Genomic DNA, 22,294 nt, shown 5'->3' with positions numbered 1-22,294 from the left:
GCAAATATATTCAAAGAAAGGAAATTAAAAATCAGACATATGGATGATATATTTGAAAACTTAGGGCTTTTTCCCTCATATAAAATATTATCTGGCTGCCATCTATAAGCATATTTAATATGGATGATGAAAAATGAAATAGAAATTGTATACTTCAATTCTTTAATTTTCACAATGGTTGTGGAACTGTTCCAGCAGCTATAACCTTACTGGAATGTGATCTTTTCTAAATACATAAGTGTAACAGAAATTGTGTGCACACCTTGATAGCATAGAAAGAGGTAAGTGGTACTAGCCTACATGGTTTTCCTCTCAAGTTCCTCTCATATCATAATGTTTTCTCCAAATTAGCATTACTTCATTGTGTAGTTACCTTTTGCATCGTAAAGTCAATTTAGCAAGACTGAGATATTTTTTCAATTATATTTGACCTAGAAGATAAAAGTCATTAAGTGATATAACATAAAAACCATCAACTATTCTACATCCCAATTCACATAAACATAAATTTTTGTAGAATAGATACTGTACATAGAATGCCAGGTGTCTAAGTATATAGAGGCTATAATTCCAGAAATTTCCGTTTTGAGGCAAGGCATTTGCATGGAGCTGTCTACAGATTTCCTAAAATTAATCTGGAAAAGAGAACAATTATTGAGGAATTAAGGGAAGTATAAATTAAATGAAAAGATAATCTATAAAGTATTTTAGATTTAGAAGTTAAAATTTATGTGAGCAGAAATGGCAGAGCAGGAGCATGCATCCCTCATTCAGGTTGCCACTTAGTAGCATACATCATGTGGGTTTCCTGAATGACTCCTGAGATTGTACCAAATCAGGAGTAAATTATTCATTGGCATGCATTTTGGAGATTGGTCTCACATGACTCACAAGCAATAGTTCTGATTAAAGAATAATAAGGAGAAATTAAAGGAAGAGTCTTCATAGCCATGACTTTCAGACTCTTTTTTTGGTGCTCACTCAGAAGCGTCTTTATAAACCTAAATTGCACAACAACACTAAGCATGCAATGAAGCAAAAGTGGATCATATACCCTTAATTCCACTTTGTACAGGTAGTTACATCACCTTGAATAGAATTCATTTTAACCTGCAGCCAGCTTACTGGTGTAACTTAGGTATATTATCCTTTCAAAAGATAAAGCTATGTTTCAAAGAAATAGAGCAGTTAGAAGATGTGTAAAACTTATGGTCTTACAGCAACCATAAAAAAAAGTTTGCAATATAATAGCTATTGTTAAAGTAACAGTAACACTAAATACCAACAAGGAAGCCAATGGAACTTTTTATTAGATATAGCTTATTCAGTATTAAAACAATATGTAACTCAATGTCTGGCTTTTTTATGCTTTGTTTGCCTTTTCTTATTGACAGTTTGGTTTTTCCTATATTGGTTGCTAACAACACTCAACTATATGCAAAAATTAAGTCTGAATGAAGACAAGTTAAACTTTGGTACAACAAAGAAAATGTTTATACGATGCTTACTTACCCATCAGCTGAAGTTTGACGAAATCCAGCAGAAGGCCAGGCAAATATGTTCCTAAAACTTTAATATATGCCACAAGGAAATTGAGTATGCCATTCTCCCCATCTTCTAGACACCTGCCTCTACTTATTTTGTAATAAAATGTGAAATTGCTTACTTATGAATCCATAACAATGAGAGAAATGAAAAGGAATTCCACTAGAAAAGTAAAGATCTTTTCACTTTTGACAGAAGATTTCTGTTCAAGGGAAACAAAATCAAAAAGAATAATTTGATACATATTGCTTATTTTAGATAGATATAATCCATACAGTTTAAAATCTGAAGTTACTTATAAGATTTGAGTAATATAATACACAGAAGTTTACTAATAATGCTGTTGACAGAAAATTACTTATAAGTTCAAATGGAATACTAACACTGTGAAATGCTCTTCTCATTATCACTATACCAGTAAATCATTGTTGCCAGGAACAAACAAACAAATAAACAAATTAGCCATTTAAGTAATTTGATCTGCTTAGAAACATTTGATATCTTAATACTGCTGACTTAGAAATCTGTAATGGAGCAATGTCCTCAAAAACATGATAAGCAAAATCTGGTGCAAGGTAAGTTAAGCTATTTTAAGTTACCAGACTTCTGAACATTTAAAATTTACTTTATGAAGACTTTAAAAACATGGGGTTTAGAACTAGACTTGGAAGAAAAAAGTTGAACTCTTCTCAGAAATTTCAGAGAAAATTAAAGTGTTGGAGATGCTAAACTATGTTTGCCAAAGTATTCCTTGAAGCATTTTAAAAAACACCCCCCCCCCAGATAAACTAAACCAATAATAAAATTAATTTTTTAAATTATGAATTATTCTAGTTTTGATTGGTTCAATCAATTTAAAACACATGAGTAATAATTAATAACAAAACTAGAAGTTAGTAATTCTTCTGGCAAGAGGAATCTTGAACAAGCCATATTTTGAGGTGCAAACATGTCCTAAAGTTGTTATAAATTTTATGTGACAACTTGTATATAGACACTAGCATGGACATTGATTTATTGATTTGCATGGATACACTCATATGACACTGTGCATATGTGCACAAACAATATCTTAAGAGAAAGAAAAATAAGTGGGATGTAATTAATCAAAATAATTTGAGTATAAAAATAAGATCCTTTATGTAATTTGCTCAATGGCATTACACACATCTGCATCTCTCCCCCATCAAAAAAGAAGACATTTAAGAAATCAAAAGTAACAATGGAATTCACAATACGTGGTTTAGTATAAAAACTCTCGCAGTCACAGAAGTACATATAGATTTTTACTTCCCTTTGTAGAACTCCTTAGAATTTTTGGAGAGCTCTTAAAAGTAAAAATTCTAGACCATTTTTAGGCTGTATGGTCTTAGAAACTGTGAGAGGTTTTTCAAAAAGTAGAAACTAATACTATAATGCTCTACTAATTCTCTGATAATACTTTTTTGGGTCTAACTGTGAGATTCAAATAATTCCGCTCTGGCATTTACTAATCTATTCCACTCAAACTATTGAAGGACTGATATCATAAATCCATACTAATTTGTATTGGCTGTAGATATAAAGAACACATGTAGATTAATATAATTAGATTAATATAAATACTAAAAATTACTGGGTCTGTACTGTAAACACAGCTTGTCCTGCTATGAGCTGTATTGGTTTTAAGAGATTTCAGGTATTGTTCATTAAGATTAAAAGATAATAGACTTTAGTTCTATATTAAGTTTCATATGACATTTTGAGTAAGAGGCTAAAATGATTCAGAATCAACATATTGCATGTATTTAGAAGCTGGATTTATTGAGAGAACCTATGAAGGATTGTCACAAATTCTGTTTCAGTGGCTTTTTAAAGTCAAGAATGTATTAAAAAAATGTATGCTGTATTTTAATATGCTCCATTTCAGTCACATTTACTTAGACATGACGTACCATTTAATTCACTGAAGTCCTGTGTCCTGTATTGTGTCACATATGAGACTTGATTACACTGTTTCTTCTGGCTTTATGACATATGAATCCATTAATATCCACAGAATTAAGCAGTTTTATGTCTGCTAGTTAAAGACTCGTGACTGCATTAAAGGAGGCTAAAAAGTTACCATATTTCAATGTAAAATTATTTCTAATGAACACTTTACATAAGTAAAGATAATAAATAGAGCCTTTAGAAAGATGAAACCTTCAGCATACCTTCCCAAGCTACTTAGCTGGAGAACTGACTAATTTGGAAGCTTAGTGGCACCAGTTGCTCCCAGTGGCAACCTGCCTCTATTCGGGAAGAATCCACATGCATAAAAATATTAGCATGATGATACATTGATAATCCAAGTGTTAGCATGACTAACTATTTCACTTGCTTGATTTCATTTTCATTGCATATTTACCTCTTCATTAAATCTTTCTTTTCTCTCAAATCACCTCATTATGAAACACTTATTCAAGTAAATGACTACAAATTTACTGTATATAATCTTTTTTTTTTTTAGTACCCTGATGGGTTATATGCCAGAAACACTGGAAATAGAAAACATCATAAAAATAAGTGAAAAATTTAATTTAAATTTTGTGTAGTAATTCTTCAACTACTATTTCTACTGAAATTGCATGTAGTGAAACCTTCATAAACTAAAGTATATTTCTTTTATCCAACCTGTTATCTTTTTTATTTTGCCTTTGAATGTTTAAATATTTTCAATGGAAACATTTTGCAACCATCTGGTTCACAGGTGGCAACAAATTTCAGTTAAATAAAAATTATTATATTCTTTCTGTTCAAAGTTCAGTCAAGCTCCAGAATTAATACACTTCTTTAGTGATATAATACAGCAAATAGTCAATCTACATTGATTTGGTATGGTAACAGTAGGGTGGAAAAGAGTATTAGTCATTCTACTGTTTTTTCTATTTGCCCACTTTCTCATGTCTTACATTCTGCCATCCTTTTTTTTTCTATTAAAAAAAACATTGTCAAAGCCAAACAAACAAACCCAAATACAAGAGAAAAAATGACTGTAAATATAAAAAATAAAAGACACAGACATAGGAAAGATCATCTATTATTTTAATTTTTTTTCCTCTATGTCATAAATCACTCCCTTTTAAATCCTTGTATTTATATATTATTTTTCAGAGCAATGATCTGTATTAATGCCTGTGAAACATGTAATAATAGCAAACAAATAAATAAATAAAATAATTTGTAGCAATTAATGAATTTTTGGGAAAAGGTAACTCACCAGATCATCAATTTGTGCATCTGTATTTACTTGGTTATGTGTGACTGCATACATATTCTTCCATTGCATTGAGTGGAGGCCTGGTTGAATGTTTGTCTGGAGACTTTTTTAGACTAGCAACCAATGCTTGATTGGTTTGATGTTTGCTCAGCTCTTGATTCCACTCTCTGAATTGATAAAGTTCTCCAACAACCATAGAGGGAACTTAGGGACCTCCATCCCATATTTCCACCTAAAGTGGAAATCTAAAGTTAGACAAGATGACTCCCACCCACAAGAATTTAAAAAGAAGTAATGTTCTTTCATGTTGACTAAATATTTTCAGTAATAACTCTCATGTGCTGAAAGTGAATTTTACAGGTAATGTTATTTAAATAATATTTCCTTTTCTAGTGGAATAATAAGCTAGGAGCATTCGTTTACATTACTTCAAATATTAAACTTCAATTTCATATACTGTAGTGAGGCTATTACCTGAGTACTATAGTTTTTTATCAATTTTTTCTCTGAGCCCTAGTCCAGCTGGAGAATTCTCACCTGAGGCTGCTCTTCTAAAAGCTCCTCCTGCAAATGGCAGGGTTTCTCTTGTGTCCAGCCAATCCCTTCTTCCAGTTTTTCTGTGATTTGCATGCTTTTTAAGCTTAAAACCAGTTTAGATTACATGGTATCATTTAGATGGAAAAGCTTTCATTCCTTCAAAATATTTCTTTTTCTAAAAGTATCCCGTTTAAACCAACATTTTATTGTATTGTTCCACTTATCTCAATGCTTTCTTTCCTGTGTATTAATTACAGGAATGAAAAGTATAAGCACTCAAACTACACTATTTTTACACAGCTGTGTTGAGTCAGAAGTAAAAATAAATAAACAAACAAAAAAGACAAGTGCATATGCAGAGAAGGGGAGGCAGAGAAAACAAGTTTTCTTGAGTTTACATGGCTTTATCAATAGAATATGAATTTAATCCAAACCTCCAGAGTGGACAAGAAAAATACAGTAGAGTAAAACAGAATGCAAATATTGTCAAACTGTGTGCATTTTCCCCCTTTAAAAAACACCAAGTAGCCTGTTCCCTTTCTCATAGAAAGAAACATTTTAAAAAGACACTGCCTTTTTTCCCATGAACTCTCAGTTCCTACATAGAGTTTCTATAGAATAGGTGGTTCCTGTGGATTCCCATACTCATTTGCTGTTATAAATTGGTCTTTTTCATGTTCCTTTATTCAAATGGTATTGTTCTTTTTATCTTTGCTGATACCTAAGACAAGACACTTCACTATCTTGTGCTCAAAAGTCGCAATCTATAAAAAACAGTTTTATTCCCCAATAAATACATAAATACACACGCATCTATACAAAAGTCTAGTAATCTTTAAAAAAAATGGCTTAAATTATACATCCTTAGCAAAATATAACATTTCCGAATGTAAATTGCTAGATAACAGATGTTATCACCACAGCTATTTATTGTTCATGCATTCTTTAAAATTTGTAATTTTTTTTCATCCAGAAATATCATTAGGTATTAAATATTGCAACTATTTTACTCACTCCAAACTGAAGGCTTCCCCCACCCCTGGTGGATCAGGACTGCAACATCGCTTTGACCAAGAGACCTCAAAATTTCAACAATCAGGTCTCATTTCTGGATCCACAGGTGGAGATTTTATACCTTTCTACTTTTATACTTTCTTTCACTTTTTCTCCTTTTGTCTTATGCATTTTCGCAAGTTAATTTTTTGCTTTTTATCATTGATTGTCTAACTAAAATGGCTACATTTTAAATTTGCTGAGTACTTTGTTTTACCTTAAATATTCTAAAGTTTGGAAGTGAAAGTTTGATACTGAACCACCCAAGAATTTTGTTGTTTTTCCTTTGCGCCACTCAGAGTAAATCAAGCAACCTTCCCCTTAAAGCACCAAGAGAACTGGGCCACAACAGCTGCAGACAAAAAACAAACAAAGAAACAAACAAACAAACTCCCCATGAAACCAAAACAATATCAGCCAAGCCACTCAGAAAAATTCCATTCATTTTTGATAGGAATTGAGTGGGCTAAGAGTTGTCAACACTACAATCTACAATAAAACACTCAAATCTGGTGAAAAATCTATAACAAAAAGGATGGACTCAGTATTGTCATGTCCTACGATAAAAGTTTCTACTTCAAAGCATTCAAGTGTTTTTTTTGCAGGACAAAAGTTATTTTAGCCTTAAGAAGGGCTCTCATGTAATCTTAAGGGTTATCAGACTTAAAAAGAGAATGTAGATTACCTTTGTGAATTCTGACAACTCTGAAAGGGAATTCCAAATTTATGTAAATCAATTAATTGAAAATCAAAGGTAAAATAAACAGAACTATGGCACTCTCTCAATCCTCCTCTTGGTTCTAGAAGAAAGTGCTGGCTGTTGTAGATTGCATTGAAGACAGCAATAGATGACAAATTCAAGTCTATTCCTTATAAATCTCTGACTACAATTTTCAAAAAAAAATCATGAAAAATAACAAGATTATTACCTAGCTTTAAAAAATTATTTTGAATTTTTGCATGATATTGATGATGCTTATCCTTGAAGCGCTAATATATAATTCTGAAAAGTATAGGCAAGGCAGTATTATTTTTACCTCGAGGTTAAATTTTCTTCATTAGAATTTGTTATTTTCAATTTCATTTGATGTCTATGAGCAAAAAATCCTCTGCACACTCACCAGTTTCAGCAAGCTGATGTCATAAAAAAACCTTAGTTGTTGTAGCTTCATTGATTGTCATGATGCCATTACAGTTGTCTATCGTTCTTCCACCTACCATAAAATTTTCCATTATTGGACATGGTTTGGAGTTTCCTAGAGCTTTGCTCAGCTTCATCTGTTTGGATTGAAATTTGTCTTGCTGGGTTTTTGCTCAAGGCCAAATTATCTTGAAATGTGTAAATGAAAATTATATTTCTAAGGAAGATATTAAAAAATAAATACATGAAAGAATGTGCATGGAGAGGGAGTGCACTATCATCTGTCTAAGTTCTACATCCATTCTGCTGAAAAGTTCTTGTGTCCTAAGGTCAGTGCTGTGCTATGGCCCTTACTTGTCCTGGGTTTTTTTTTGATACCTTGTGGCTTCCCTGCTAAGGAAACTACTTGCCAAATCTTAGTCTGATCTGATTAAGTCAGAAAATACAGCACACCGAGTGAGGAACCCCTTCACAGGTGTTCCTTCTGAAAAATATCCATATAAAAGAGGTGAATCCAATTTTACTTTTAAGTTGGGTGCCTCTTGAACTCTCTTTGACTTGGAAGCAGGCTCTGATGCTGATTTTACTTTAAAAAAACATTAGTGTGGCAAATTCAAATATTCAGCATTCCCAATACATCAGAATTAATGTTGCCAAGTGTAATAATGTCTGTCTAACCTATGTAAGCATATTTGCATGTTTTTAGATTTGCTAATATCCCTTCCTTAAACATCCAGCTTGTATGATATCTTTTATCACTTAGCGAACAAATACTTAAACATTTTGCTTTCTTATAATTTATCTTTTAGTGTATAAAGTACAATATTCAAGTGTTTATATGGATGAAAAAATACCTTTCACTCTATCTGAGTTTCCAAAACCTACAAATTAATACTCATGTAATTATTTTGAAAAATCATGGACACTGCACAAAATAATTAAGCTCAAAACAACACCCTGGAACAAAATTCTAGTCCATTCAATGGCAAATGCTGAATCTGCAACCTACAGCTAATGTCTCTATACAACAGTTTACATGACTTAAACTGAGAAACACAGCTCACATTGTGACACAACAAAAAAGACAGCATAAATAAAACCACTGATTTTCAAACCAATGGTGTCTGAGTGCTTCATAAATATCAGCATCCATGATATGAGAATACATCTCTATTATCATTTTATGCATAGGCAGCTGAAGTAAAAGGATTTGGGAACATGGGGTAAAAGAAGATAAGGAGCCTCACATTAAGCAAAAATAAATTGTGAAATGCTTTCTATCAGAGCTCTCAATTGGGATATATGAGAACAGAGATTAATTTCTCTTTTATTTTGAACTAACCGTTTGAACTAACATTATTCCATGGTGATCTAAAAGGAATTGGTCTCTAGACTTTCTTGTAGAGCTTTCCCCTTTTCATAGGCAAGTTTAGCAGTTATTGAATCACTCAGAGACAGAAAAACTTGTATGTGCTCAGGAGGTATTGTCCTAAATGCAATGAGAATGACCTTGGCACAAACTCCCAGTCAGAGACAGGACACAACTGAACATTGTTTTCTCATGCCTTTTCTTAATTCTTCTCTGTAAAGACTTTTAACTGTTCAAAGCAAATTAACATTGGCTACAGTAGTTCTTAGCAAAGTTCAGTCTGCTGCAGTTCAGACAGCAGCATTTCACACTGGATATTCAGAAAATTTAGAATTAGTATTTTCATTGTGTCTGAAGGAAAGGACAGGAAAGTGTCTAAGTCTCCAGTTGTCTTCATCACTCAATGACATTTCTTTTCCTAGAGTTTTCTTCTTCATCAGCTATAAAACTTCCTATTTAAAACAAACAAACAAACAAAAAACCCAAACAAAAACAGGAAGAAAGATTCAACTTGTTTCAATGTATGTCCTTGATCACTGCTTTTCTTGTGGTGTTAAGCAAGTGTCATGGTAAATGAAAGAATTGTGGCACACAAATCAGGCATTTTTAGAAAATAAAAATTTGAAAATAAAGAGCTGCTCATCTAAAGTTGCAAAGTTCAGGGGTTTTTTAAATCTATTAATTATGAAGAATGGAAAGAATTAACTTTGAAAGAAAACTGTGTATACCTACAAAACTGTAGGGTTGTGAAAATTTTTGGCTCAGCTAAAAAAAAAAGCAAAATAAAATGTTTAAACCACATGCACAGAACCACAGGTTTCAAACTTTGCAGTATTTTTAAGTCATAAGTCATAACCTATTTTTCTTTTCTTAGTATGCTGCATCTTTTAAATATATGCTTCATTTCTTAGTCATCTGGCCCTGTCCCATGTTGGAATTGCTCCCTGCTGTTAATTAGAGGTGACCATGATTTGATTAATCTCAAACATGTGTTATATATGCACACTATGGAAAACTGTATTCTATATTTTCTACTTTAAACATTTTTGAGTGTAATGGAAACAAGCCAAACATTTTTTAAGGACCTAATCTTATCTTAATGAACAATATGGATATGATCAAAATAAGACATTCTAATCCATTTAAAGTGTTAAAAGTTCACAGAAATATGCACTAATCATGTACAGTATTTATCAATGTAATACAAACAAGGTTTCAAATGCATACCACCTGAGCATCATTGCTATCTGTAAATCTGAAGTTCTCTCCATTTAGACAAAGGTTTGTAGCAGTTTGACAATGTGCTTTACCTGACCTCACATTGTTGGTATGTTATCCATGTAGACATTTTTTGAAGACATTAGCCATATTTTTTTATACCTAAAGATAGCAGTCAAGGATGGCTATAACATTGCCTTATGATTTTACACAGCTCTTGATATTGAAGGGTCTTTAATGCCTAGAGAACAAATGTAAGATTTTTTACAGGATTTATTAATATTTTAAATTATGGGGATAGTAATTATATAGTTATTAAAGAAAAATTCACTATATAAGGAAGGCTAAACATATTGTCTTGGTTTACAAACATCTGTAAAGACCACTACTAAATAAGAAGTTTTGAATATTTTATGTCACATTCATATAAGTGCCTATGCGTTTTTGTGTAAATAAAAGTACTGTGAGTATTAACAAAAGTTCACTAAAAGATTTACTCCAGCTATTCAAAAGAGAGTATTTTTAAAAAGTTAAATATAACAATTTTAGTTTTTAAAAATGACAATTATTTAATTTGCTGGTTCTATTTTTTTTATGTAGAACTCCACTGTTATTAATATACAGCCTCCAGTGGTAAGTGAAATATAATTCCAACTAATTTTTCCTACAGCTGTATACAAATCAATAACTGTAAGAATCCCAGAGGAAAAGCATGTGGTATGGCCCTCCAAGTTCCTAATGAATGCAAATAAGCTGACCTTTCTTTGACAGCTATGAATATGGTTTTTCACAATTTTACCATTGAAATTGCTGCAATCAGCAATTCATACAGGAAAAATTGAGCCAATAGTGCTTGTAAATAATTATGCATTACAAGAAGGTGCATGGTACAGTTACCGTACCGAACAAACTTCATGATTTTGGGAATCAGTTACTCTAAAGTATTTGTCAAAAAAGATCTTCTAAGAGAACACAAATGCTCACTTTATTTTTTTTCTTTTTTAATATATTTTCTATATCCTTGAAACAGTCTAGTTTCAGTGTTCCTTTTTTATTGTTTAAACTACAAATACTGTCACACCTTGGATTATTAATTTCCAACAATAACACCATTTTTATAGGTAGGATAATGAGCCTGAAAGTAAAGGAAGATCATGGTCAAAAATAAAGAAAAAAAGAAGGATTCTTCATTTTAAAGGGATAATATATCTATGAAAATACAGTGTTTCTCATACAATGATATAATAAAACAATGAATGAAAACAACATATTTGAAACAATGAGCTACTGTAATACTTCCACCTCTAGTATTTCTTTCTCACAAATACTCTTTGAATAGTGCTGAAAAAATTAATGTATAAATAAAAGATATTTTTAACACCTATTTTAAAATGAAAATCTCATATATGTTTAGGAAAAACTGAAATTTGAAGCACTTGCATTACAGCATTGTATTTTCCACAGAATAATTAAAATGTCTGCAAAAATAGTATTTCAAATAGATCTGAAGAAATAGCACTTACATTAAACATGTTAATTACAAGTGCATATTGATCTTTGAAAAAACCAAAAAGATCAAAAAAAGATAAAAAATACAATATTCTGGTTCATTATTCCTATTTAGCAAAAACTTGAAATACATATGGCTGGAAAGTAGCAGCCTCAACTGAACACCATACTAATTAAGAAGATTAAAATTCCCCTAGTTTTGAAGACAGAGGTTACTGAATTCTTAGAACTAATTTCATTAAAATCATTAGTTGTATTTTTGTTTTTTTCAATAAGTAAATTTCTGTTTTAATAAGCTTTGAATGCTCAAAGATCATAACAGGATATCAAATAATACTATGCTCATATAATATGTGTGATATTTTAAAAGATCGGTCCTTCCTTGATGACATTTCCTCAGCATCTCTACTCTCATACTCGTAATTCTTTCATGTTCAGAATGAATCCCTGCTACCTCTCACTCAATATTGATCTTCAAGGCATTTCTTCCAATCCTCTCCCCAGTGTGGTCACTGAACAGTATAAAAGTTCAATAGGAAGATCAGCTGCTCATCCACTTTTTGCTAAAGCAATTTGTATTATGGATTTATTTTAGCAGTCTACAGTGGCAGTTGCTGTTTTTACTATTTAAATGCTTTGATTATCTGACCTTGCTTACTTTATCTTTTTAAGTGCTGTGCATGGGCTTTAAAGTTGATCAATAAGTGGGGATTCCTCCACCACATTATGTTGAAATCAATCCTGATTCAGACTATTTGTATTTCACTCTTATGAGTCCATCTGTCTTTCTTAATTTTATATTCTCTTTTCTTAAATAATTTTGTCTGCCACTGCAAATACTTACTGTCAGGTAGATTTCCATTGCAATCAATTCAGCTTTTCTCAGTCATAACTACAGTGTCTGGGAAGACACAAATGTATAGGATCATATCCTATTCTTGAACAGATAATAGGTTTTTGGTTTTGTTTTTGTTTTGTTTCTTTTTTTAATATTTGTGCCATAGATAATGTCAAAGTCAATAAACACAAATTTTTATTTACTTAATGTCTTACTTTTTCCATTAATAGTTAGAAATTAAAAATCAAACTAAATGGCACAAGCTTATTAAAATACTTCAGATTTGCAATTTCTCTTAGAGAAAAAGATAAAGTAATGGAGTCAAGCAGCCTTCAGCTATGTCACAATAAAACTTAGAATTGTCTGATTAAAACTGGGAACTATAATTAATCCTGAATTTGTGCAGAGTAAAAAAATGCTTTAAGAAACATTTTGTTATATTTTGCATCTAATTTATTTAATAAACATTTAAAACATTTCAAGTTTTTTACTTCTTAAAAGTTTTTAAATTTGCCTTGCCTAATTCATAATGAAAAGGTTATCACAACTGTAAGAAGCCTTAGCATGGATATGTCAAAATAGAAAAGAAGAAAGAAACTATATAGAAAATCTAGAAATTCAGTTAACATGGTATGTACAGTGTCCTAAGCATTTAGGGGATTATCTACCTAGAACATACAAAACTTACTGAAATACTACTCTGATCTTATTTAATATCTCCACAAAGGTTCAGAAGAGGGAATACCATTTCCCTGTTCTTTAACTAAATCACCACATAAACACTAATTTGTATTTCTATTAAATTAACCTAAATTAAAATACAGTCAGATGTTTTGGAGATTTCCTGTAATCCTTACATCATAATTCAATACTTTTATAATACAACATCACAACTACAAGACAAAATCATAAGTGATCCTTAGAAAAGTTTTCATCTTCAATCTTGCAAGCTTGTGAACAGCTTTTCACATGTTTATAGGGTAATTGGTTTCACAAAACTGTGAAACTGTGACTTGCATTCACATATGTTTGAAATATTGGAGCCTAGGATGTCATTAAAATCTGATACTACTATTAATCAGTTTGCTAAATAATACATTAATTTTCCATGCATAGGAAGAAACTTACATGCTTCAAATTTTCTAGTTCTTCACCTGATTGAGACTAATTCTACTTTATCCTGGACCAGTGGACACTGAGGTCTTCAGAAAGTTGCTACTTATCCTCTTTCTTTGGTGTTGTTATTCTTACCTTTAAGTCCTCCACACTTTTCCTGATTCTTTGAAACAAAATAGGAATTATTCAGTCATAAGTTTGGCAATGGTAAACAAAGTGAACCTTTTGTGATGGATGGGAGAGCTTCTGCCTCAGTTGTAGCTCCATATGGTGCACACCATCATGTCTCTGATGAGAGGGGAAGGACAAAAGGAAACATGACCATGAATATCTTAAGCATTGTTATAATTAGAAGATGTTAATAGCAACACAGAATAGAGAAAGTAGTGGGATGACAGACATTTAAATCATATGAAGACCAGTGATGATGGGGTAGTGAATATTTAGCCTACAAGGCATTATTAAACTTATGTCAAAAACATGGCTCACATGAAAGTGCATAAAATAACTAATAATAAACAGCCACTAAATGAATAAAAGGGATGAGGACTTTCACTGGTAATTTTCTATGTGCATGAAAGAGAAATGGCTTAGGAATCTAATGCACAAAGTAACCCGTACTAAAGAAACCAGCAAATACGCAACAGTTCTTTTCACAATGGCACAATGCCATTTTTGTTCTTTTCTGGAAATTAATAGCACCAGAAATGGGGAAAAAAAAGTTTTTTGAGATTTGCTTGTATAAGACTTCAGTACATCTACAGATTTTTTTAAAAATTATTAGCAACTGTACTGAAATCCGGTCCTCTCAGTAATCTTATAAGCAATTTTAGTTAATGCAGTATGTCACTCCTGAAAATGAATCAGATTTTTCTGATAATTCCTTTCAGATTTTCAAGTGAACATTTTGTCTTCCTCTTTTAAAATTTCACTAACTAATAAAAGCATAGATTTTATTATGGGGCTGTTCTGGTTTTCCTTTGAAGCAGTTCTGGAATTTGCGGATGTAAAGAGGAGGGCTGCTTTTGCCAGAAACTTATCCATTTAAAACATAAGAATAAAAATGCAAAGGAGAAATAGAATTACGAGAAGATGTTACAAATAGCATCTAATGTGGGGGTTAGAGAGGATGTGCAACTTGTTCAATACTTACTAACATCACTTGTGAAGATTTTTCATTTTATTGTGACAGCAGAAGGGAAATTTAAAAGAATTCACTACACCAAATATTATGCATTTCTGTGGAGCACAGCTAAAAAAAGACAAGTCTGTACTGTTTCTCTCAGGTGGGTAAATGTTAAGAGAGAAGAATCCAAGTTTCATGATGCAGCAGCACAAAGCTGGGAAGTGAAAATTATGTTGCAGCAGAGTCCTGAAAATATGACTGTAAAAGTTAATCAATAAAATGTCTATTCCTGTCTATTCACTAGAGGCCCCAGCTGCATAGCTTCACACAATCGATACTACAAATTATTACGATTTCCAGGTTCCCACTGGACATTCTGAACAAATCTTTCAGGTGTAACAGGCTTATACTGGGGGGAGGCAAGCAGGGTGGAGGGCTGGGGAGTGGGACTGGGGTTGTGGTTTCCTCAGGTCTATTTCATCCAGGATAAGTAAACAAAGCCTGTGACTTCTAAAAACTTTTAGTTGCTTCCCTATGAAATAAGTGTATTAGGGGCACCCTGTGAAATTAGCAGAAAATGGTTTTGCCCTGTTTAAAAAAAAATATTTTTTTCTGTTAATTAATGAATATAAGGGTTTCTTATTGTTTTTAAATCCTAGTCAATAATTTCCTTTTTTCACCACTTCCATGAAAAAATAACTTATAACAAGGACTGCACAACAAGGAAATAAAAGCATACAGAAATAAACCTTTCCCCTCAAAGGCCTCACAACAGCTATAGCAGAATCTCAGGACTCAGTATAGTTTTAAGCGACCAATTTATGCTGTGCTGTATTTTTCTTTGTATGGTCCTGTGCTCTCACCCTGATACCAGCTGCATTTGTCAGATTCACTAAGGAGGAAGGTAAGAAAAGTCCAGGACTGTATGACTTTGAATAAGTCAGCACCAAAGGGATGCTACTTTATGACACATGCAGTACCCTTCCTAGTGACTAAATATAACCCTTATGACATTCCCTGTCCCAAAACACCCAGGGGACAGAGATCCATTGTTCTTTCTGTTTCCCAAGGAACAGAACAGAGCAGGTACTGGCTGGCACAGCATTACTGTTTTCAGGTACACAGTATGTTGTTTTAAAAGGAAATTTCAATATTTAAATTACTTTGTTGTTAATTTCTTAGATTTATCAGTTTCACTTTACTGAACCTATTGTTTTGAATTTCCAGTTTTAATTTTTCAGATTCAAGAAATAATTTGGTTACTGTAATCCTGAAGCAATGCATCAGAGTACTTTTAAAAATCAATGGTATCAAAAATAAATTCAAAATTTTACATAAGATTAAATAAAAATAGTTTTGATAATCTATAGAGCTAAGTAAAGGTTTTCCTTAATCAAAGTTTATTATGTTCATGCCCTGAATTAACAAACTACCAAAGTCACTGAACAAGTGAAAAAAATACAAGAGCATGAAGGTCAGTTTGTTAATAATTTTTGCATGTGAAGAGATTCATTCAAGTTTTGTTTGTTCATATAAGGTATAAAAAATCTAATAAAAAGTCCTGAAAAATCTTTTAACGATTATCATTTGGCCTTCTATTTCAACCTTAGTGAAACTCATTTCAGTGAACTTTTGCAAAATTCCTGCTCTTTCAAAAGCTGTATTTCATGACACAATCAATCAGCTACAGCTGGGAGTTTCAATTCCACTTCCCCCCTCCTTCCCCCCCATCCCACACCAAGTTACCACAATCAGTAGTCCTAGAAGTTTGTATCCTTTTTATTTACAGAGAACTATCTACAAGATTAGGCATAACATGGCATTTTGTAAACTGAGGAATAACTTCAAATGGTTAAGAAAACCCACTATGGCAAAAGATTAAAGCTGTGTTAGGAAAGTAAATCAGTGACAGTGTTTTCCCTAGAGAAGTACTAGTAATGTCTTTAGAGATATAACTACAGGTTGAAAACCACCAAGCTATTTTATTTAAAGAAATGAAGACACATAACTGAAGACAGTGTTTCTTCCATGAAGCTTTTCCCAGTCTTCAGCATAAATATTAACTCAAAACATTTGAGCTGAAGAACGGATAAAGTTCCAGTCTGAAAGTCATTTACACTAAGCGTATATAATATTTTGCTTTAGATATGTGATGTTTGTTGCATCTGAATTTAGCTTGTCTTCCTCAGAAAACATTTGCTGAGGTAATATTTTATGCTTGCTACAAATTTGAGATAAAACATTTAGCTCTAAATGTTCAATCCACCTCCAAATGAACAGACTTTCTTTCTGCAGCCAAATTATCTAGTATAAAGTGTTCATCATGCTCTATGATATTACGAAACAGCTTGAAATTCAGTCTGTATATATAGGGATTGCTTAATGCAACATAACTTTAATAACAAGAGAATGACTGCATGAAAAAAGCATCAACTAAGAGAGTAATTTTTAGCATAGTCTGAATCTCAAGAACTCTAAAAATGAATCACTTTGTGGCTCAATGTAAAATATAGTTTATATTAAGCTAAATGATAAAATCTAATTTTTGAACATTGTTAATTTTTGATAAAATCCTAAGAGCTAGTTTTCAATCTAATAGATAGTAAATTTGACTGGTTAGAACAAAAGTACTTTTTTCAGTGTAAACTCTTTTAAAGTATACAGTTTATATTTTTTCCTTTATGTTAAAAACTTCATATATGCCTTGCTATTGTGACTAAAAGTTCAAACACCAAATTTTCTTTAATTTGGTAGCCTCTTGCTTAGAGGCAGCTTCTCTAACAAAAAAAAAAAAAGAAAGACAATAAGACCCATATGTAACCTTTGGTCTCTAAAAAGAGGAAGATGAGAATACCATTAACAGATAGGTAATAAACAATTACGCATACTATTCTACTTCAACGCTACAGAATATCAATTTTAAAAATAAACCAGACTCCTACTAATAGTACTTTTCAACACTCAATTTTTTAAGTGCAGGTCATATTTTAAAACATACATTAATCGATCATTTAGATTTCATAGTTTATCCAATAGAGTTACAGAACATATTTACACTGCATTGTACCTGAGAGAAACGATTAATACAGTGCATATTAAAAGGATTTACTGCTGACTTTAATGTCTTTTGTTTCTCAAATACCAAAAAATAAGTAACTCACTTGTAATCACTAATTTCTTCTTCAGAAGTTAGAATATGTTTTCTCAAGGTCTTCATCTCTCCGTCTGTGATTTTCTACTGTTCTGTTCTTGGCGAACTGTTTCTGCTATTTGCTCACTTAGCTGCTCTTGAGTTGCTTTCAAGCTGGATTCCATTAGAAGAAGTTTTTCATCTTGACTGGCAAGTTCTTTGCCTGTAAGTTAAAAAAAAAAAGAAAAAAAAAAGAAAGCTTTGCATTTTAAGCTCAAGCAGAGCAATATTTTTGTTTTAAATGCAATGCAGTGCAACCCTCGGTAAGAGCTGGGCAAATACTGTTTTCAGGAGAAGAGCATCATTCTGTTCCCAAATCTTGAGAGGAAAATATGTTACAAATCTATTAAGAGCTGGTTTAAGTCTCTTTCATTGTATTGCACTAAACTTAAATAAAGAAACTTGGATTCAATATTCTGCAAACATTTAAACTGCTGTCAGAGCTTACTGTATACATGCACATCCAGTATTTCGTTCCTTCTGAAGCAAACACCTATCGCCTTTGTATTTTACAGTATAAGTCAATCTAGAATTCAAAATCACAGTTTTGAAAATAGAGCAGCTTTTATACCATTTAACAATCGTAAAATGTACAATTTAATCTTGAAGTCTTCAATTGCATTATATTTTTTCATGAATTACAGAGCCCATGCATAGTAAAAACCCGTTCTTTTCCAAGGTCATCCAATAGATGGCAATCTTTCCTTAGACCAAAAGAAACCATAGCCATGCACTGCCAGCTCTCAGAAAAATAAGTGATTTAAGACAAAGACATTTTTCCTTTGTTCTTTGTTGACCATTTTCCTAAAAGATATATGTACATAGGCTTTAATTTAAATATTTAGCCCTTAGTATGTGCACACATGAGTCTGTGTTAGTGTGCAGGTGTATGTGTTCCTGCACAGACACAAATCCACACACATGTATTTGTTTTTATACTCTTTCATAAATATATGGCTTTAGACATATAGACACATGTAGTGCACAGGTCTAGGATATTGTGGAATAAAACTAAGCCTTAAAACAAGTGCTTCGCAACAAGCATTTTATATCACACAGTTCCTTTATTCTGCAGCATTCAAATTATTTTGAAATTTGACACCAGAAAAATATAAGAAATTATGAATCAGTTAGTGATAGCAGTTCAATATGTACAATAAAAAAGGAATTTATGCGATCATAGATTAAAATCCCTGTTTTTAATGTGCCATAATATAATATTAAAGAGCGAAAATACACTCGAATTCAGTGAAGTCAGAAAACAGTATTTTCCAGGTTTAGATTGAAAGAATCCCTTAAAGAAAAACATTTGTGCTCTGTTAACATGATTCTGCATTTATTGTCTTTAATGGCTGACAACATTCACCATATGCACAGGATCTAAATTCAGCTATCATATCTTCCTTTATGAATTCAGAATATTCAGAAGATCAATTTCCTTATATAAGAAATTGCTTTGTTCTTTTCTAATTGACAGTAACATAACCTGACTTCTCACAAAACACAGCAACAGTCACCATTTCCATGAGTAAAAGTACTGTATATAAACTGCTTAAATTTAATTTTTTGCCTCAGAAAGGTACACAGCTAACATTAACAACTAAATGTTTAACAGGCAGTAGATAGCACCCAGAGTTCATCCTTACTGAATATCAAGCAAATATGAATCTTTGTGAACTAATTAGTTAAACTGTTATTAGTGTCAACACATGTTTAAAAAAATGTACAGCTTAAAAAACAACGTAGAACAAACTTTGCTTTCATATCTAAAAAATGAGCAGTACTAGTAAAGTCAAATGTAAACTGTCATCATTCAATAAGAATTATAATATATATAAAAAAATATATTTTCAGTGCATTTTGGAACCATTTTTGCAAGGTATTTTTAATAACTTTACTGTGGTAGATTGTCTCTCTGGAAATAATATAGCTACTTATTTGAGTAACCTTATTTATCTGTGGGCTCCAAGTATTCGATTGGGTTTTGAAATCAAAAGAAGGGTAAATATTTAACATGTAATGTAAACCTCTGCCATTAAAAGTTTCCCAGTTGTTGATCTATTTAATTGTTTTTCCAGAAGACACTCTTTTATATCAAAAATGAGGTTTATTTGAATTGTAAAACTTATTAAGTTCCTGTCAATTTTGTGAAATAGCACTGTATGTATTATCCCAAAGCAAATCCTTAACAATGCTTTAGAAGTTCTTAGAAGTAGTTTAGAGCTGTGATCTGTTGTGTGGAGACAGACTAATCTTCCCAAATTTATTTTATTTATATCTGCTTTGATTTGTAAACAGATCCAGCAACATATTTTTTGTAATTGCATAGCTATTTAAACATACACGAGGTGATTTAATCGCTACTTTTAATAATCAGGTTTAACTCACAATGTGTCCTGGTAAAAAAGGGTTAAATTATTTTAAGTTTACCTATGCCTTGGACTTGAGCCTTGGTTGATCCCAAGCCAGAGGCGCTAGCAGCTGCATGCTTTATTTACAATCCCTTTGTCAGACTTACAACTGCCCCAGGCTATAACATAGTGTACCTAATGTTCAAACTGGCAGGTAATCTTATGTCAAACATACTTCTTTGATTTAAAGTGATCAATAGATTCTTGTAAAGAGGTAATTTCTCTGATGTTTCCACCTTGCCTTTCTTACAGGTGATTCACACAAAAGCCTGCTTATATGATGTACGAACAATAACCAGAAAGCTATAATCATGTTTTTTCAGATGTTTCCGGTGCACAACGATTTTGGATCAATACCCTGTGTAATACAATTATCTGCAATGATCTGGTTGTATTGAAAAAGAATTTGCAGCAGACCTCTAGGGGGTTTTATCCAGAAACACGTATCTGGCAATGTTGTGAATAGTGGAAGAGAAAATTAAGGGGTTGACACAGGCTGTCTATTATGTTCCAAATGACTTCATTAATATTTTATTTGGTAAAAGTAGTATATTTCAAGCTCTACTATACTGTGACTTCAAAATATTAATAATGCAATTTCCTTGTTGCATTTGCTTATTTTGAAAACTAGTTCTAGCACACATGTTACTGTGAAAACCAAAAGTATCAACTAAAATTTTTAAAGCAGTTTATTGCCCATAATGAAATGATTCCTTGTTTTTCCATCTTGTTTTGCTTTTGTGTAAACTACTCTCCGGAAAAAAAATACCGCATGCATCAATGCACTATTGCTAAAGCTGTTAACTTATCTATACAGGGATTAATCATATCAGTTTTAAAAGTCACCTAAAATATTAGGAATTATATCAAACTTGTTAAGTTTAAATTGCATTTTGCATTGCCAATGACTGAACAGGTGTTCTGGCACAGAAATAGATGTTTCACCAAATCAATACAAGGATTATAGGACAGAAATAGAACTACTGAAAAAAGAACCGGTTGTGTTTATTTTGTTTTGATGAAGTCACAGTCTGTATCTGTAAATTTACCCTAGAGCTGAACAGGGAACCTTTTATATTCATTTGATTGCAACAATCATAGGCCCATATTGAAAATTCTATTCCATTAGACTGTACAAAATTCATATTTCTGTAATATAACTATTTTTGTACATTATTACCTGTCTTTCTGCACTGCTTATGCACACCCTGCAGTTACTGATTTAGCTGCTGAATCTCAGTTCTCAGTATGGTGGTTTCTGTCTCTGTCTGATTCTTTTCTTTCTGTGTGTCCTGGATACTGGCTTTCAGTTTCTTGACCACACTGTCAAGGTGCTCCACCTCAGCCACTTTTGCTTTGATACCTTCCCTTGCCTGCAGGAAATCGGCTTCCGACTTTCTCAGAAGGTCATCTCTTTTGCGTATTGCCTGTGAAGACAAAAGGTATTCCAAGAGGGCCTTTCATGATGTACTTTTTATACTGCATCCTGCTATTTTGAGCTATAGGATACATGAGATTATACAGCACCTCATTAGCAATTGGGTCAAGTACCCACATCTCCTCTAGGATCAAAAAGTTACAAGGACTTTAATTTAGAAAAGTCTGTTGAAGAAAAGATTCAGTATTACAATAAATACATCATTAATCAATACTTATAAGTTCAAAGGGAAGAAGAAATATTCCATCTAATTCTGAGAGAAAAATGGGAAATGCAGTTTGATCTAAATGAATACTTTTTCTTTAAAGAAAAAGGGAAAATGTTTGATGAATAAAAAAAAAGGAGGGGGGTACTTAATCTCTTGGTTCCAACTGCTACATACCTCTTTCATTTGGCACTCTGGTGAATGCTGTAGGTTGATGTAGCCATAGGGATATCCCAAAGCATAGGGATATCCCAAAGGAAAAAAACTACCATACTACCTTTTTTTCCCCTATTTCATTGTTTAAGTATCTTATTTGTGTAAAAATAAACATTATTGGGCTCTGTTTTGTTATTGTTT

The 22,294-nt window shown here is 32.2% G+C and overlaps 2 long non-coding RNA genes across 2 annotated transcripts in view; both read right to left on the bottom strand.

Moving 5' to 3' along the window:
- LOC143695326 (uncharacterized) overlaps positions 1-18,404 on the bottom strand; it is a 58,154-nt gene extending 39,750 nt beyond the window's left edge. Inside the window, exons 1-3 of the long non-coding RNA XR_013184422.1 lie at positions 18,332-18,404; positions 17,855-18,046; positions 1,513-5,018 (exon numbers count right to left, since the gene is read on the bottom strand). This is a non-coding gene — a long non-coding RNA (uncharacterized LOC143695326). The remainder of the gene's footprint in view (positions 1-1,512; positions 5,019-17,854; positions 18,047-18,331) is intronic.
- A 3,083-nt stretch (positions 18,405-21,487) lies between these two features.
- LOC143696123 (uncharacterized) overlaps positions 21,488-22,294 on the bottom strand; it is a 46,628-nt gene continuing 45,821 nt past the window's right edge. Inside the window, exon 3 of the long non-coding RNA XR_013185530.1 lies at positions 21,488-21,721. This is a non-coding gene — a long non-coding RNA (uncharacterized LOC143696123). The remainder of the gene's footprint in view (positions 21,722-22,294) is intronic.

Source organism: Agelaius phoeniceus, chromosome 1 (genome assembly GCF_051311805.1).
Source record: "Agelaius phoeniceus isolate bAgePho1 chromosome 1, bAgePho1.hap1, whole genome shotgun sequence".
NCBI classification, from domain to species: Eukaryota; Metazoa; Chordata; class Aves; order Passeriformes; family Icteridae; genus Agelaius; species Agelaius phoeniceus.
This window is presented reverse-complemented; position numbering and strand designations above follow the sequence as displayed.